The sequence below is a fragment of the Amblyomma americanum genome, chromosome 1 (genome assembly GCF_052857255.1).
Source record: "Amblyomma americanum isolate KBUSLIRL-KWMA chromosome 1, ASM5285725v1, whole genome shotgun sequence".
NCBI classification, from domain to species: domain Eukaryota; kingdom Metazoa; phylum Arthropoda; class Arachnida; order Ixodida; family Ixodidae; genus Amblyomma; species Amblyomma americanum.
In genome coordinates this window covers 291272591-291289260 of record NC_135497.1, presented here as the reverse complement: position 1 = coordinate 291289260, position 16670 = coordinate 291272591, and the positions used below count along the sequence as shown (strand labels likewise).

At 43.1% G+C, this 16670-nt stretch overlaps 2 long non-coding RNA genes across 3 annotated transcripts; both read left to right on the top strand.

The window, feature by feature from the left end:
* Positions 1-212: 212 nt before the first annotated feature.
* LOC144098127 (uncharacterized) lies at positions 213-5283 on the top strand. Its single transcript, XR_013307134.1, has 2 exons — positions 213-713; positions 5158-5283. It is a non-coding gene; the product is annotated as an uncharacterized LOC144098127 (long non-coding RNA).
* A 1387-nt stretch (positions 5284-6670) lies between these two features.
* Positions 6671-15058, top strand: LOC144098118 (uncharacterized). 2 transcript variants are annotated; one of them, XR_013307133.1, is made up of 5 exons: positions 6671-6960; positions 7765-7817; positions 8330-8405; positions 10445-10573; positions 14920-15058. It is a non-coding gene; the product is annotated as an uncharacterized LOC144098118 (long non-coding RNA). The 2 variants fall into 2 exon arrangements; XR_013307132.1 differs by lacking the exon at positions 6671-6960 and having other exon boundaries at positions 6967-7817.
* Positions 15059-16670: the final 1612 nt, after the last annotated feature.

Here is a 16670-nt window from a genome sequence, read left to right as displayed (position 1 = left end):
CGCACTATAAGGTGATATGCCAGAGTTCATCGAGACTAATGTGCGGCCTTTTGACTTGCCAAAAGCATGACGTTTTGCTAGAAACCATGAACGAAGCTGCGCTTGGCTTTTTTCATCAATGTCATGGCAGGCTAGGTACAAAATGGTGGGCCTTTGAAAAGTTGCCTTGGTGCTTGCCCATGTTTCGTTACCTCATCACTATTCCCCATTATTTAAAAAAAATACGTATTCTGTCGACAAAGTTAATTCTTTTTTGTCGTGCAATATTTGTAAAGCTTTTTCCATAAACAAGTTCTATGTAGTATGTTTACATGAAGCAAGCGTCTTCAACAGATATAATTAGTGGCGTGTAAAGCACTGATAAGGGAGGGCATGTTGCATGTGTCTGTCTACTGCCAGGGTACCATAAGGCCTAGCAACAAGACCCAGTATGGCTTTTTACGAGTACATTTGAATTCGGCTTCTCTCAGTGTACACATCGAAGGCCATAGAGTTACTCGAATTATTAGATCACCCCTTTAGTGGGTAGCGTTTGCGTGTGACTAATTTTTTTTCCTTGCAGGATCAAGCATGGGGGACATAAAGAAGATCATCGTTGCAGTGGATTCTACAAGAAGTCTTGAGAAGGCCATGGGCCTCCTCCTTGGTGCCTTCTTTGTATTCAACGTTGCGTACCCTCCCGACTGCCCCCTCACCATGGAGTTTTTGCAGAGGTAAATGAGTGAATGTGGATGATGCGTTTGATAAGCAATTGGAATCCGGGGCAATAGTGTGAGCAGCAGGCTTCTTTTTCCTGAGGAAAGGCACTCGCCCTCCTTAGCCAGTGCCTGCAAATGATCAGTTCTGCCCTGTTCCCCTGAAATTCTGATGTCGTCACATACATTCCTCTCGTGCATTTCTTTGTTCTCTGGCACAGCACCGTGTTGCTTTTTTGGCACACCTGTATGGTGATTTGCCAGTCACAGGCGTCTTTAGAAAGTAGAATGGTAAGATTATTGACATAGTGCTGCTTGCCAGCAGTACATGCTAACAAGCCTTGCACATTGGCTAGCTCTGGCAATTGCGAGATGAAGGTCGGACTTTTGATTTTAAATTGCACCCAGTTCTGGTATTCTGACACTTGCAGAACTGCGGATTTGATCATTGTCATGTGATGAATGCACCAGCCTGGCAGTTTGCATTGCCTAAACTTGGTCACGTGTCCTGTGAGTGCATCTAGATAACTTTTCAGTGTTTTGCTTATTTTGTTGGTTGGCTACTGCAAGAAAGGGGCTAGGACGAAGAACCAGATAGGACGGGCGACTGTCAATTACTGCTAAATGTAATGTGTGCAGCACTTTTATAAGTACCGACGTCAGGAAAAATAGGAGCGAGGAAAAAGTGTAAATGCAGTTATTTTAAGTCGCTCTACTATGTATCGTGTCCACTGGCTAATGTCCTAGTGCAACATTACAGTGTGTCTGACTATGGGTTGCGTCCACACATGTGGCACTAAGTTGCCGGATGCCTGTCTGCACTTTTACAGGCCTCAGGTTCCCTTGTTACCATTGATGCAGTGCTCGCTCTAGCCTGTGTACAATCAGCCCCAAGAAAGTAGAGCTCTCTACCTCACCTTCTGGGCACTCAACAAACCTTTTGCAATGATGAATGTCAGTTTTTCATTTTGCATTGAAACGAGAGACGTGACACATAGGCAGGACAGCTTCACAGGTACTGTCACAACCATTACATGGCACTTTCCCCTTTCACCTGGTGATCTTTTAGGGGCTGGCAGGGTTATTAGCCCGTTTCAAAAAAAATTATGCTGTGATCCCATATTTGTCCAGAATTGCTCAGTACTTGAAATGGACAGGTGAAAGAGCCATCGTAAAGTCTGCTATGTTGGCACCTGAGAAGTTGGCCACCCTTTGTGTCAATAGTTGCAGTGTAAAAGAAAAAAAATTAAGGGCACAGGGTAAGGTAAAATTAGAAAAAAATCGTTTTTTTTCTTTTGGAATTTTAGAAGTTCAATTCTTTCTACACATGTTCCATGATCGCACTTTCCTCAGAAAGCCATATTTACGGCTGAAAAACGCTTTTTTCGAAACCAAGTAGTGAGCGGCCACGCCCCCTTTCAGGATTAACGTCAATTTTTTCAACCAAAAAGTCCACCACCTGATTTCAAAACTTGTCTAAAATCAGCTACATATAAAAAATTGTCTGGCAACTATTGTACAGCTCCTCTTTTTTAGCCAAGACAATCCTGAGACGCTTTGCACGTTTTTTCCACGTTTCTGCAACCTTCATGCAGCTGCGTCCGAGTGCTATCCCTTTTGATCAGTATTGTAAATTGTGCCGGTGTTGGTTGCTGCTGATAAGTTGAGATGCCCAGGGCAAAGAAGGCCTTCGTCAGGCGTGAATTTCACGGAAACCGCTACGCTCATCGTGAAAAGGCAAAAGGATGTCCACGACCGAATGAGATCCCGAACGCCGAACGCGCCAGCTCCTCGACATCGAAGCTTTCAAGATTTTCTCTGTGCTTCCAGGAAGAGGATGTGCTACAGAGCAGCAGCCAATATGCCTTAATGGACATGGACGGCATTTGTGCCGCAATTACACAGATTTGTGTGTGCAGAGAGTGCGGTGGAAGTGTTGAGCTCATCGAAATTGTGACAAAACGGGTAGGTGATGCAAGCGTTTACAGTTTGAACTGTGAAGTGTGTAGTGCCGCACAACGATTTGAGACGTCGAAGAAAACTACTTCTGGCCTCTATGAAGCCAACCTCAGGTTAGTGTATGCCTTGAGGTCCATTGGTAAGGGAATGGCTGCAGGAAATATACTCTGTGCTATGCTAAACCTTCCTAAGCCGCCGACAAAGTTTGCGAAATACAATCAAGAGCTTCTAGGTCACATCGAAGCTGCTGCTCAGGAGTCGATGAAAAGGGCAGCTGACGAAGCTGTGCAGCTGAATGAGGGAGATAAAGACATCGCAGTTGCTCTTGATGGAAGCTGGCAGAAGCGAGGCCATACTTCCAATAACGGCATAGTCTCTGCGACCAGTGTAGACTCTGGGAAAGTGCTGGATGTGGAGGTTTTGTCTAAACGTTGTCCAAAGTGCAGCATCAAGGGTACAAACAGTGACCCCCTTCATAGAGAGGTGTGCCAAAGCAACTACCAAGGCACCAGCGGTGGAATGGAAGTCGCAGGAGCACTGAAAATTTTCGGCAGGAGTGAGGAGCTTCACGGCGTTCGATACGTCAAATACCTTGGGGATGGTGACAGCAAGGCTTTTATGGCTGTGAAGGCACAAATGCCATATGGTGATTCCGTTGAAATATCCAAGGTTGAGTGCATAGGGCACGTGCAAAAAAGGATGGGCACAAGGTTACGAAGGCTAAAAAAAGGAAACAAAGCAGGAAAACTCTCTGATGGAAAGAGCCTCTCGGGCCGAGGCCGACTGACTGATGCAGTAATAGACAAGCTCCAGTCGTACTATGGTTTGGCCATCAGAAGAAATGTAGGAAACCTGGATGAAATGCGAATGCCGTTTGGGCAACCTTCTTCCACTTATCGGCCACAGACGATGACCCATGCCATGGACTTTGCCCAAAGGGACCTGATACGTGGTGTGCCTTCAACAGAAGTCAGTCAGAGGGCAAGCCATTTTTCCACAAGGAGAGTTTGCCTGCATCTGTCTTGGAGGCTATCAAACCCATTTATAGGGAGCTATCGAAGGCTGAGCTCCTAGATAAGTGCCTGCATGGGCGAACTCAAAATGCAAATGAGTCGTTCAACCATGTTGTTTGGGAACGCGGGCCAAAGAATGTGTTTGTTAGGCTTCGGACCCTACGGATGGCAACACTGGATGCTGTTCTTTCATTTAATGATGGTAGCATCGCACGGGCCAACGTTTTGAAGGCGTGTGGATTGAACCCAGGGAGCAACACCATCAAGTGGCTGAGGGAAGCTGACCATAAGCGCATGTACTTTGCGGACCGAGCAACACGACAGCTTACAAAAGAGGCCCGACAGTCAAAACGACAAGCCTAAAAACGAAAAAATGACGGCGACAGTGACTACGACACAGGGGGCTATTAAACCAATTACTATGGAGGAGTTTCTGCGAATAAAAAATGGTTTTTCACATCTTTTTTTCCTTTACGTTCTATTATCTCAAAACAGTGTTTTTTCTTACAAAGGTACCATTATTTCCAATGCCTTTCAAGACAAACGGCTGATTTTTCTTTTGCAATCATCTACATAAGTGTTGCCAACTACTGAACTAGAATTAAGCAATTTCACTGAGCAGTTATTCTGTTATGAATTTTGAAATGCGCAAAGAAAAGCCAGATTTGTGTACTACCGGAAAAAATTTTATTAAAAATTGAATTTTCAACATATTTCAAATATTCTAGTTCAGTAAAAAGAGCACAAAATTTGGCAAACAATGATATATGTATTATTAGGCTACTGTTATTAGTTAGTGAGAAACATGTACCTCAACATGGCCTAAAATGCATGGGAAGTATAGGGCTTACCCTGTGCCCTTAAGACATTCATCATCGTGACAGGTTTGTTGATTGCTCAGAAGATTTCAGGTGTGAAATTCCGCTTATTTGTGGCCAAGGACACAGAAATTAGAATGAGCATTGTGCAAATGGTAAGATGATGAGGCATGATAATGAGGTTTGTAAATGTATGCATGGTTGCCACATGTGCAATTGCAGCCTATACCTGGACATCAGGGTGTTACATCAGTACTGACCTATGTTTGCTGCTGACAGCAGAAAACACTGAAGTGTAGCAAAATGCTCTTGCATAGTTATGGTTTCTAGACTCTGTGCATGGTTCCTGTACATGATGAGCACCTATTGTTACTAGAAATACTATACGGTGTGTATGTGCAATTGTGGGCTGTTTTTACGAGTTATAATAGTGGTTACATTTAGGTACATCACCTATTGTTAGTGCATGTATATGTAGCTATTTAAGCGCACCACTAGTGTGCTCACATTTGTTGCTACCTGATTTTAATCTTGTCTTTTTATTTTGTAATACTGTGTGTTGCAGAAGGTAGTGCAGTTCACACATTCATGGCATTTCACGCGTGTAGGCAGAGTATGTGATTGGCACAGTTTATGGAGCATAGATTTATTCTATCCTCGTTTTGTTTCCAGGTACCTTGGGCAGAGCAACCCAACGAAAGGGCGCGGCAAAGGCAGGGCCTGCGGAATCGCACCAAAGTTGCTGAGCCTGCTGAAGGCACTTTAATTTATGAATAAATGTGCAAGTAGAAATGTAAATTTGTTTTTGTTGCATGGTTTATGAGGTACTGCCCACTGCAGGTGACTGTCATGTGGTCAGGTTCACCACACTATATATTGACACAGAATTATGTTGAGACTTGTCGTGTTGGGCCATCATACTGACAACACAGTTGCATTTCATGTTGACAAGCCAAATTTTGGAATGGTTAAAAGCATAGTCATTTCAAAATTACAGCCTGCTATTACCTTGATGGCCAAATGCTGTACTGACAGTTATAGATAATTTCAAATTTGCAAAAAGTCTTGAAGTCATAAAAACAGGTTTAAAATTGACAGCTTGCCATCGCAGACAATCAGTGGCATAATTACAGTTTGGCTATATTTTCAAATCGATAAAAAAGACATCGAAGTCAGGAAAAAACATTGTCATTTAGAAATGACATCTTGCTGTAACTGCTACGGTCAAATGCTATCAAATTGACAGTTTGACTGTATTTCACATTGACAAGAAAAACATCAAAATGATGGAAAAACTGTCATTTAGAAATGATGTTCTGCTGTCACTTTGATGGTGAAATGTCATCAAATTGACGGTTCAGTTGTATTTCAGATTGACAAGAAAGACGTCAAAATGATGGAAAAACTGTCATTTAGAAATGATGTTCTGCCGTCATTTTGATGGTCAAATGTCATCAAATTGACGGTTCGGTTGTATTTCAGATTGACAAGAAAAGCATCAAAATGATGAAAAAACACCGTCATTTTAAAATGACTTGGTGCCGTCATTTTAACGGTCAAATGCTTGAAAATAGAGCTGCCAAGGTATTTCCCGTCATTTTGACGGATTTTTTTTTACAGTGTACACGCGATCAGGATGCGGCAAGTGCTAGCCGCTGTTGCATATTAGCTAAAGTGAGACGCAAGTATCGACGTAGTTTCGTAACGCAGTTGATATCAAAGCAATCCGCTTGTACTGGTCACAGATTAAGCTGTTAAGTTTCATGATCTCCGGTGAGCGTGCAAGTGTCGCGCAAATTAATGCATCGCAGCTACTCTCCATCGTGCCAATTGCGTTAAACTTATCCACGATATTCGCCAGCTCGAGATGCGGCGCTTTTCTTCGCTGTTTTTGTCGCAACTTAGTGATTTTATCTGGCATCAAACGAAATTACATTCTGTCAACAGCGTCGTCTGCTCCGTCGCCTGCTCCGTCGTCTGCTAGGGCATCCGGGTCATTTCAGGGGATCACAGGATCGCAGCTTCTACAAACGATATGCCAAAAAAGTAACTATAAGCGCTTTAATATTCATAAATAATGTAAAAATAATTTTAAAAAATGGAACGTCTTTGTTATGGAGATAATTTAATTATTCATGGCTAAAAACAAACTTTTGTCGGTTGCAATTTTCCAACGACGCGAAAACGCAGCCGTCGGCGCCATTGCAGCGCAAACGACGCTTCGCGTTTTGTATTATTTGCCTCTTTGAGGCATTGCTTGGGTGCTGGTACGGCGGACACGTGAAGAATTCATTCAATAGGAAGGTGAGCAGGAGTGTGTTTTGGAAGCCAACGACCTGAATTACAGCCTGTCAACATTGGCGAGTTTCAACGGGTAAGCCAAGAACAAAGACAGTGCTGCGACGTTTTGTCATCTGTAAAAGCGAACGAAGACACCTGCCCGGTTTTACTAAGCCCGGATGAATCTCACGACCGGTGAGTCCCGCTCTGCGTTTCTTTGCTAATGATCTGTATTCACACGCGCTATTTGTATGCGGCTATATAGGGATGTGAGTGGAGGCAGTCGGCATGCGGTTCCCGCAGCTATAATGCGGGGCCAAAAAAGCAGGGCTTATATCCTGCATGACAAGTGTGTTCTCCTTTTCTTTATGTGCGTTTAGTACTCGCGTGCCGTGGTATATAAAAATGGCACTAGATATCACAGCAGAGTTACTCTTTCGCTTGCTAGCGCTTCGACACTTTGTGCAAAAGCATGGATCTGCACTGCGTAGAAGACGATGAGCGAGAAGTGCCGCGCGGCGGAGCGCTCGCGCTAGGCCAGCTGCGATCAGACACCGCACTATTTTGCTCAGGGTTGGTACTTATCGGATTAATGCTTGTGCCTTAATATTCGTTATACTAAATTATTCTGAGAAAATGATCGCATTTGAAAGGCTGGTGCATATTTCTCGCCTTGTCATTGGTAAACTTATCTGTGCTTCCCCAATGGAAAAGGATTTTAGGCAGTGTTATGTCAAAGTTAATCAATCTTGCGTCTCCTCAGCTGCAAGCGTTGATGCTTCCTCTTCTTCTGAGCACTGCGAGCTGTCGGAGATGCAACTGCACACTTATTTAGGATTTCTACCTTTTTGCTATATCCCTCGCTTTTGCGGCCCGCATTCAAGTCTTTCGCCATTGTCGATGTTTTTTTTTGTTACTTATTTTCACTATGTTTTTATTCTTGGTTGCGTGCCATCAACTGTGGTGCCGGCGATTCTCCGAGCTCGGAACTCTTCCCAGGCACGGGATCCTACCCACAGACGTCCCTTCGCCGCACTCACGAGTGTTCTTTGGTATTTTTTGTTTCTCTTGCCCTTACTTGCATTGTCAGTCGACAAATTTGTGCAGCTTTTAATTGTATGCAGATTTGTTAAATGCGCTAGCAATTTTTCTATGATGCTAAGCTGTGCTGTGAGATAACAAGCTTCTTGCTATTGAAGGCATGCCTTTTTCTATTCTATCTTCTGGTTGCAACTTTCAGTTTAATACCTAGACATTGGTGCAAGGCGCCATGATAGGAATTAATGAAAACCTGCACATCCTATATTCATATTCGTGTGCAGTATTTCAGCGAGCTCATCTTTCAGTGTGGTTATAACAGTCATTGTGACTCTTCTCAAAGAATGTATATGGGTGCATTACATAAAATCTGTTCATTTGTTTTTCATGGGCTAGCTCATTGGTTTTTATTTACTTATATTACATCTAATTTTAGTTTTTAAAGCAGCAGACGATTTCCTCTCTTGTCATTCATGACATGGCTACAGCCACTGACAGCTGTTGCTCTGGATGTATTTATTTGCAGTTGCCAGCGGCCAGCATCTATTGGGCCATGCGTGCTTCCTGCCTTCGGCTGTGTCATCCTTCCTGATCCGTTCATGGTAGTTATTCTTTTTCAGTGATGCATATCTTAGCTGCCTATTTAGAAAAATATTTTCAACATAGGCTTGCAGCTAGGTTTAGAAATGCATGCAAACTCTACATGCACTTCACAGCAGTACCTCAGCTTATAAATACCGGACCTGTAGACTTGTACAAAGTATAGTCACTGATGTAGCTCTAGACGCAGCTGCTGTTAACATATGCGTGCTTTGACATTGCACACCTGTTGCCTGGTATGCATATGTGTCCTCGAAAAGGACCTATATGTTCATCTATCTCTTTAAAAACATTGTGCTCAACAATGATGGTTTACCAGTATTTCTGATACAGAGAACAATTTGTCAGTCAGTAATGTAACATTGCACGATGACACCAATCCTTGTATGGCATAGCATCCTTGCAATGCACTGGGCAAGCTGCTGTCAACACATATTTATTGCTGGTTTTTTGCCATAGCATATGGTTATACCGCACAGTTTGTACCTCTACCTTCTTAAAGCTGCATCCTTGAAAAATTTAAAATTAGTTGAAAGAAAATTCAAGGAAATGTAACAGTAACTGTCTCACATTTTGGTGGACACTTGAACCGTGATATAAGGGAGGGATATAGAAGGAAAGTAATGAAGAGCTGCCCTAGCGGAGGGCTGATGCCCATGTTAGATGCCCCTCTTTAGTTAAACATACCTCGTAATTAACGCATTTAGGGCGAAACAAACACGGGACTTGCACGCTCATGAGCACCCTCATGTCAGTAAAACAAAGTGCCAATGTTGCCGTATTTCAGAGCTTTGCTCTTAAGAGCGCAGCTGACTGCTGCTCAAAGTTCAGAGCAAAAATACGTCTACTTTTCCTCATGTGCAGTCCGCGGTGATGGTGCCATTTGCAATGGTGATTGACATTGAGTCGCATGATGCGCAGTCCGTTCCTGAAGTTAGTGATTTTGTCTGTCGTGTGAATGTGCTGTTAAAATTAGTGTAGAACAATGGTTCTCCAGTTCATTTTAGGTAACTGTATCCTGTGCCACTTGCTACCACCCTTTTTCCTCAAATTTCCTAATCTCATTTAGCCATCTGATTGCCACCCATTCATGCATTCACCTACTCTTGGAATTCTCCCAGTGTTTTAGTAGTTCTCTGCATTACACTTGCATTGCACTTCCTCTTTTTTCGATTTAGTCAAGATATCTCTGTTCCTGTTTCTTGCATAAGCATAAGAGGCAACTCAAGTGCACCATCTGGGCTTGTGATGCAAATGTGTAGGACCCTTCGTTTTTGGGTAAAACCTGGTTTCTCCCTACTGTTGCACCAAAAAAGATTCTTAAAGATCAGGTTCAACCCAATTTCTGTGCAAATGTGCCTGTAAGAAAGTGTGGTTTAAAGGTGCACAAACCCGAAGAACTGCTGGAGTGTAATGGATATCACATAATTCTTCTGACAGATTTTTTAAACAATTCTGGTTCTTTTTGTCGGTTGCTTATAATTTTTGGATAAATTGAAAACTACATGTACTGACTGGTATTTCATTCCAATAATTATACCCATTATTATGAAGCTGTGTTGGAAGGTAGGTGTGCATTTAGTATGCATGCTTTGAACTTCAGTGATTGTTTCTGCAATGCAAGATGGAGGACAGGTCTCTGCTGTGCGAGTTTTTTGCAATGGAGTGAAAGTAGCTGGCGCAGCATTTGCTACTGTGTCACCCAGCCAAAAGTTCTCCCACAGACCACTGAGCTTCTGAATACCTATGGCTTAAAGCTCGAAGCTCTGGTTGCCCTTTCCGTGGTTTTCTGCATTGACGAGTGCGAGCCCATGGGCTCAGAGCTATCAAGCATTTGAAACCATAGAGCTATACACAGTAGTGCTTGGACCGTGCAGCAAGTCAGTGTGAATTAGGTCGCGATAAACGTGGTTTACTGTAGAAAGCTAGTGTGAAAAAATAGTTGCGCTCACAGAAACCGCTGTTTTTTTCTTAATCGGTCATTGAAACAAAGCGATGCATGTAAAATTGGATATCTCGCTGATTCCTCAATTTTTTCCAGCTAAAGAACAAGAGCTGCATGGAAGTTGTGCAAGCCATCAAGTTGCATGTGATTTGTGCCAGGGACCTGGAGCAGGCTGGGAAATTAGCGGATGGCCTGTGGTATTCACTCAGTTAAGCAAGCTTTTCTGTAAGTACAGTTTTTTGCATGGCATTGCTTAGGGATGCATGCACTAAACTGACTACTCTACACCTGCCCATCCTTCAAGACCAATGAAGTACATGAAAACAATTGATTGCCAAAAAAAATTGCTGCTTCTGTTATGTTTTTTCAGGAAAGTATTTGCCATTTAAAGGGCTCAGTGTGCTGTGAAAACCTTAAAAATTGTGTGCTTGTTGTGGCTTTTTTTTCAAATTTCTCCTTCCACGTCGATGCTGGCCTGACCTTGTAGCTTGTCTGCATGAGATTGGCTGCTACCTACAGTTCGCTTTTTTGTTGCTCCTTTATTGCCTGTCACATTCTTTGCGTGGCAGTGTTATGCAGTTTGGGAAGCAATCTGATCTGATTTCTGCATTGGCCTGAAGTGCAAGCTTTTGCATGTGAGGCAGGTTTATGGTGTCCCCTTGTTTTCTGTAACTGCAGTTTGGCCATGAGGGTTAGTCCTTTTTTAATTTTGATGCAGTGTCATATACTTCATGCATAAATTAATGAAGAAAGCTCTATTTTTGTAATAAATGAACATTCATTATATCTGGGGCCACTATAAGTGCGCTTGACTCAAAAATGGCTGTCTTCCGGCATTGAGTATTACATCTTAAAACCAGCCGGAAGACACAACACAGGAGAAGAGATGAGCGCAAGACGAGGCTGGTCTAACAACTGAAATTTTATTGAAGAAAAGCGGCAAAAGAAGACCTGCAAAGAGATTCACGAGCGAAAAACCCCAAAGCAGTGAGAGGGCAAAAAACAATCGAAAGGCACTGACATACTAGTAAACCATCTAAAAAACTAATTCCTTACAGTGAAGGTTCACCGACGATTTAGCCAGCCACGTTTTTAGCCTCACCGATGTAGTAAGCCTCAACTATATCAAGACAGATTTATCACTTCCCTAAACCACTGATGTGCCGCGGAAATCAGGCGTGCAAAAAGAAAGGTTGTCCTCCGATTGCATTCACGAGATTGAACATGCAGTGTCAGGTGAAAATTCGCCTCCTCTCTATACAGTGAAAGTGCTCTCAGCCAGGGGCACATTAAGATAAATGCTTGTCTGCCCATAGTAGTTTCAGCTACGAGGCAGTGGAAAGCAAAAAACCCGTTTACTTTTGCAAGTGGTGGACATTTTTCATCTGCCACTGTGCATAGCGGACGATTACCCGTAGTTGTATCAAGCCTAGTTTGAACGTAGAAGCAAACGGCTCCTACCTCACATTTAGCTGTCAAGACAAAAGCAACATCATACTTTGGTGCAACTTTCCTCGGACGGTGCGAAATGGCGTGACGGTAAGGTATAGAGCCCGCCTTTTTGTCCTGCTCAACTACGTCAGCATCATGCGAATGGTGTTCCGTTCCCTCGAGAGAGTAAAACACGCTCTGACAGGTGCGCGAGATGGGCAAGTGGGAACCCAGGTGCCATTGGCTTGGAAACTTGCTCCGAGAACGCATTCTAAACACAGTGATGGCATGACTTCCATAAAGCGGTCGTGATGCATGTGATTGCAGGTCTAAGTCAAGAAGCTACAAACGGTTATGCTTCGTGAAATTCAGACGTAAAAGATGGGCTCTGACTGCATGCCTAAAGATTTCCAAAACGTCTTGTGCCAACTTATCTGAGCCCTCCTTGTGCAAAAAAAATTGGGTAGCAATCAACATAACGAAATGCTGCTATGCCGAAGTCTTCCAAACGGCTTTGATGCGGTATCGACTCTGGACAGAAGAATGTCGCAGAGGAACGGTGCGACCTGGGACCCTCTGCATATGCCTGATTTCTGATGTAAATACCGCCTTGCCAACTCACAAAAGTGGAGTTCTGTGGAGTTCTAGTTTCTTGTGGACAGCAACCTGGGCAGGTGGTCTGCAGTGAGCATCAACATGTAGGGCCTGTACTATTCATTGTCACATGATAGACTTCTGAGGCATGTGCAAACTGCATCAGGGTGAACAATGAACATGCTTTTACAGATGATTGCGTGATTTCGGTTGCTGGCTTCATGGGGCCGTTGTCCTTTTACTGCAAATCTGCATTTGTCAGTTAGCAGGGCGGTATTTACACGCAGGTCGTACCTTTGCTCAGCAACATTTTTTTTGTCTAAAGTCGATAAGGCATTAGAGCCCTATTTGGAAGACCGTGGCATAGTAGAATTTCGTTATGTTCATGACTACCTAATTTTTCTGGACATTGAAGGCTCAGATAACTTGGCACAAGATGTTTTAGGAGTCTTTAAGGCATGCAGTCAAGGCCTGTCTCTTACATCAGAATTGTCTAAGCAGAACAGTTAGCAGTTTCTTGATGCAGACCTGCGCTTTGTGGACGACCATGTTTGTCAGGGCTACAGCTAAAGGTCGGGGAAGGCTCTTTTTGCTATGAGTCGGACCACTCGTTGCTGGGGAAGGATGGTGAAGAGGTGTATTTGTCGCTGGTTAAGGTCACTAAAGATGGAAACACTTGATGGGTGTGCAGTCGTGTGCATGACATCAGCTTTACATAAGTCATGCCATCACTACTGAGGACGCATTCTTGTAGCAGGTTTCCAAGCAGCTGGGTTCCCACTTGCCCATCTCAACAACCTGTCATAGTATGTTTTCACTCGCTCGAGGGTAAGGAACACATAGTCGGATGATGCTGATATACCTTAACTCCACAGTATTTCACAGTCTCAAGAAATTCGCGGGAAAGCGCAATGCTAATGTTGTCTTAACAGCGAAGTGCAAGACAGGAGGCATTTGCGCCGCCATTAAAAAAAAGGCTTGATAAAACTTGGTACTTGTCCACAATGGACAGTGTCTCAAAAAAGGTTCACCACTTGCAAAAGTAATGGAGTTTATTGCGTTCCACTGCCTTATGGCTGCAACTAATATGGGCAGACAGGCAGATATCTGAATTTGCACCTGACTGAGCACTTTCACTCTATAGGGGGAAGGCAAATTCTACTCTGGCACTGCACGTTAAATCTTGTGAATGCAAATCTGAGGATGACCTGTCTCTTTGCACGCCTAATTTCCACGACACATCAGTGGTTTATGGAAGGGATAAATATGTCGGTAGATGTTTGAGGCTTACTACATCAGTAAGGCTTAGGACACGTGTGGCTAAGCCATCGGTAAACCTTCACCGTAAGGAATTTGGTTTTTTAGATGATTCAATATTATGCCAGTGACCTTTGATTGCACTTCGCCCTTTCACTGCTTTGGGTTATTGTGTGCCCGTATCTCTTCGCGGGTCTTTTGTGGCTTTCCTTCAATGATGCTGCCGTGGTGGCTCAGTAGTTATGGCGCTCGGCTGCTGTCCCAAAAGACGCAGGTTCGATCCTGGCCACGCCAGACGAATTTCAATGGAGGCGAAATTTTAGAGGCTCGAGTACTCTGCGTTGTCAGTGCACGCTAAAGAACCCCAGGTTGTCGAAATTTCTGGAGCCCTCCACTATGGCGTCCCTCATAGCCTGAGTTGCTTTGGGACGTTAAACCCTCACAAATCAAATCAAATAATCAAAATCTTCAATGAAATGTTTGTTAGTCCAGCCTCTTGAGCTCATGTCTTGTGTTTTCTGTCTTCTGGCTGGTTTTAAGGTGAGTCAGTACCAACTCGGCCAGTCGTAAGCCTTGTTCAGTATTACAACATTTTGAATAAAGTGAGAACTTTACTAGGCTATGTTGCCGGGGATCATGTCCGCAGCAGTTGTGGGCCACTCAGAAGAGATAGCGTCATACGATTGGTTGTGTAATTGGAAGAGGATGATGTGCGGATGCTGCGTGAAAAGAAAATTTCGTAATCGGATAAGTATTTACAGCCAAAAATGTCCAAAAAGAGGCTGGGCCAGAGAAAAAGTGCCGCGAAATTTGAAAACGCTGAAAGTAGGTGGAGCTACAACGTAGCGCCAAGTTTGAAAGACTGGAAATATGGACAAAGCCAAAGCTTGGCGCCAAGTTTGAAAACTCGAAATGAGCAATCATGTGACTAGTGATAAGTGACCTATACATAACCAGGAGATAGCAAAAATAATGATAAATTAGAGGCAATTAGGTAATTATTGAGAATAAAAAGGCAATGAACGGGCAATGAATGAGAAGGCAATTAGACTGAGCGGGTATTCAGTGAGTGGGCAGGAACGATGCATGGAGGAAAATTTGAAAACTCGAAATTGTTTCTGGGATGAAAGAGGGTAAAAGAAGAGTTAATTGATAACCAATCAAGTCAACGAGAAAACAACCATGGCGCCAAATTTGAAAGGCGACCAGTGTCGAGGAGGCGTCAACGCTTTCACATTTTTTTTTTTGTGCAGGTAGCAGCAGTGATCTCTATTTTTTCTTTTTTTCAGCCAAGACAAAGACCACTTTTCTTGGCTCATGGGCGATGTATCTAGGAACCTGCGGCCAGGACAACGCTGGACAGCATGCATCAGCAAGCTCGAAAAAAAGCACGAAACAGTAAATAAAAATTGATCATTTTCATTTCAATTCTAGTGGTTTTGTGCACGAATTACTCTGGAATGCACAAAGCTTGTGTCAATTGACAGGCGACCATTAACAAGCTGTGCATTTTTGTGCATTGCCTACTCCAGAACACAAATCCTGTGTTAATTGACAGGTGACACAGTAACGACTGTTACACAGTGTACGAGCACTACACCAGACACACTACAGAAGACAAAGCAAACTACAGAAGACAAGACAGACTACACAAGACAGACTTTAATAGAGAAGACAGACTACAGAAGACAGGACTGACTACAAAAGACAAGACAGACTACAGAATTCAAGACAGACTATAAAAGAAAAGACAGACTACAGAAAACAGGACCGACTAAAAAAGACAAGACAGACTACAGAAGACAAGACAGACTGCACAAGACATGCCCAAAATACGACAAGACTACAGAAATTTTCTGTCTTCGAATCCTGTAGTGTGTTTTGACTGGGTAGTGCCACAAGACGCTACAGATTTGTTAGGATTTCGAGCATTATTTTCAACAATTGAACAAATTTTATTGAGCTTACTTGGTGCCGAAAAAACTATATCAACTTCATACCTATGGGCCACATTTTTAAGACCATGAGACAGGCGGTGTACTTAGGGAAGGACTGCGAACTTTTTCCGTTTCTGTTCATTCTGGTAGCAGCAAATCCGAGGTTTTCAGCTTTTTAACTATTTTATTGCAACCCAAAGTGATGAGCTCATCTGGATAACCTGCATCCATAAGCCTTTTAGCCTGATCATCGAAGCTTTGCGTCATAGCATTGTGACAGGATTTTGACAACGCCGATGACAAAGATGCAACAACAATGCCGCTTTTTACTACCATTGAATGATGCGAATTTTATTTCAGCAACGGTTTCTCGGCCCGTGGTGAGTACTTCCAACACATGTGTCCTTTATCTTTAATCAAACACAAATCTAAAAACTTTATCATGTTATTAACCGGAACCTCAGCGGTGAACTGCAAACCACATGCATTGACTTGGAATACTTCTAACACACCGGACATGTGTCCAAGGAATTAAGTTTTTTCAATAAGAACCAAAAAAAATCATCCATGTATCTGGAAATACGTGACGTCTTCCCACCCAAACCTTTCTGAATATCCCGATCCACGAATGACAGAAAAATATCGCAAAGAGCAGGCGCAACTCTAGAACCTATACACACGCCCGCTTTTTGGGTATAGAGTGCACCTTCCCATTCAATGAAGGTAGACTTGACATGAAAAGACAACAGCTCAAGGAACCCAGCTACTGAAATTCCACATCTTTCCACAAATTGTTCTTCATCATTGTCCGAAATAATACAATTTAAAAATAGCAGTCATAAGTTCCTTGCGCGGAAGAGAGTAGAACAAATCTACCACAATTATGCTAAAAGCTGTGCACAAACCTGCGTTTTGCTGCTGTAAAAATTTAACGACACACTCAGAGTTACGAATCAGAAAAGGATCATTAACAGATAATGCTGCCAAATGCTTTTGTAAATAGCCGGAAACTTCATGTTGCCAGGTGTTCTTCTCTGTCACAATGGCCCGGAACGGTATTCCCATTAGCTGAGAAGAAAATCTTTAAACAGTTGCTTTTTGCC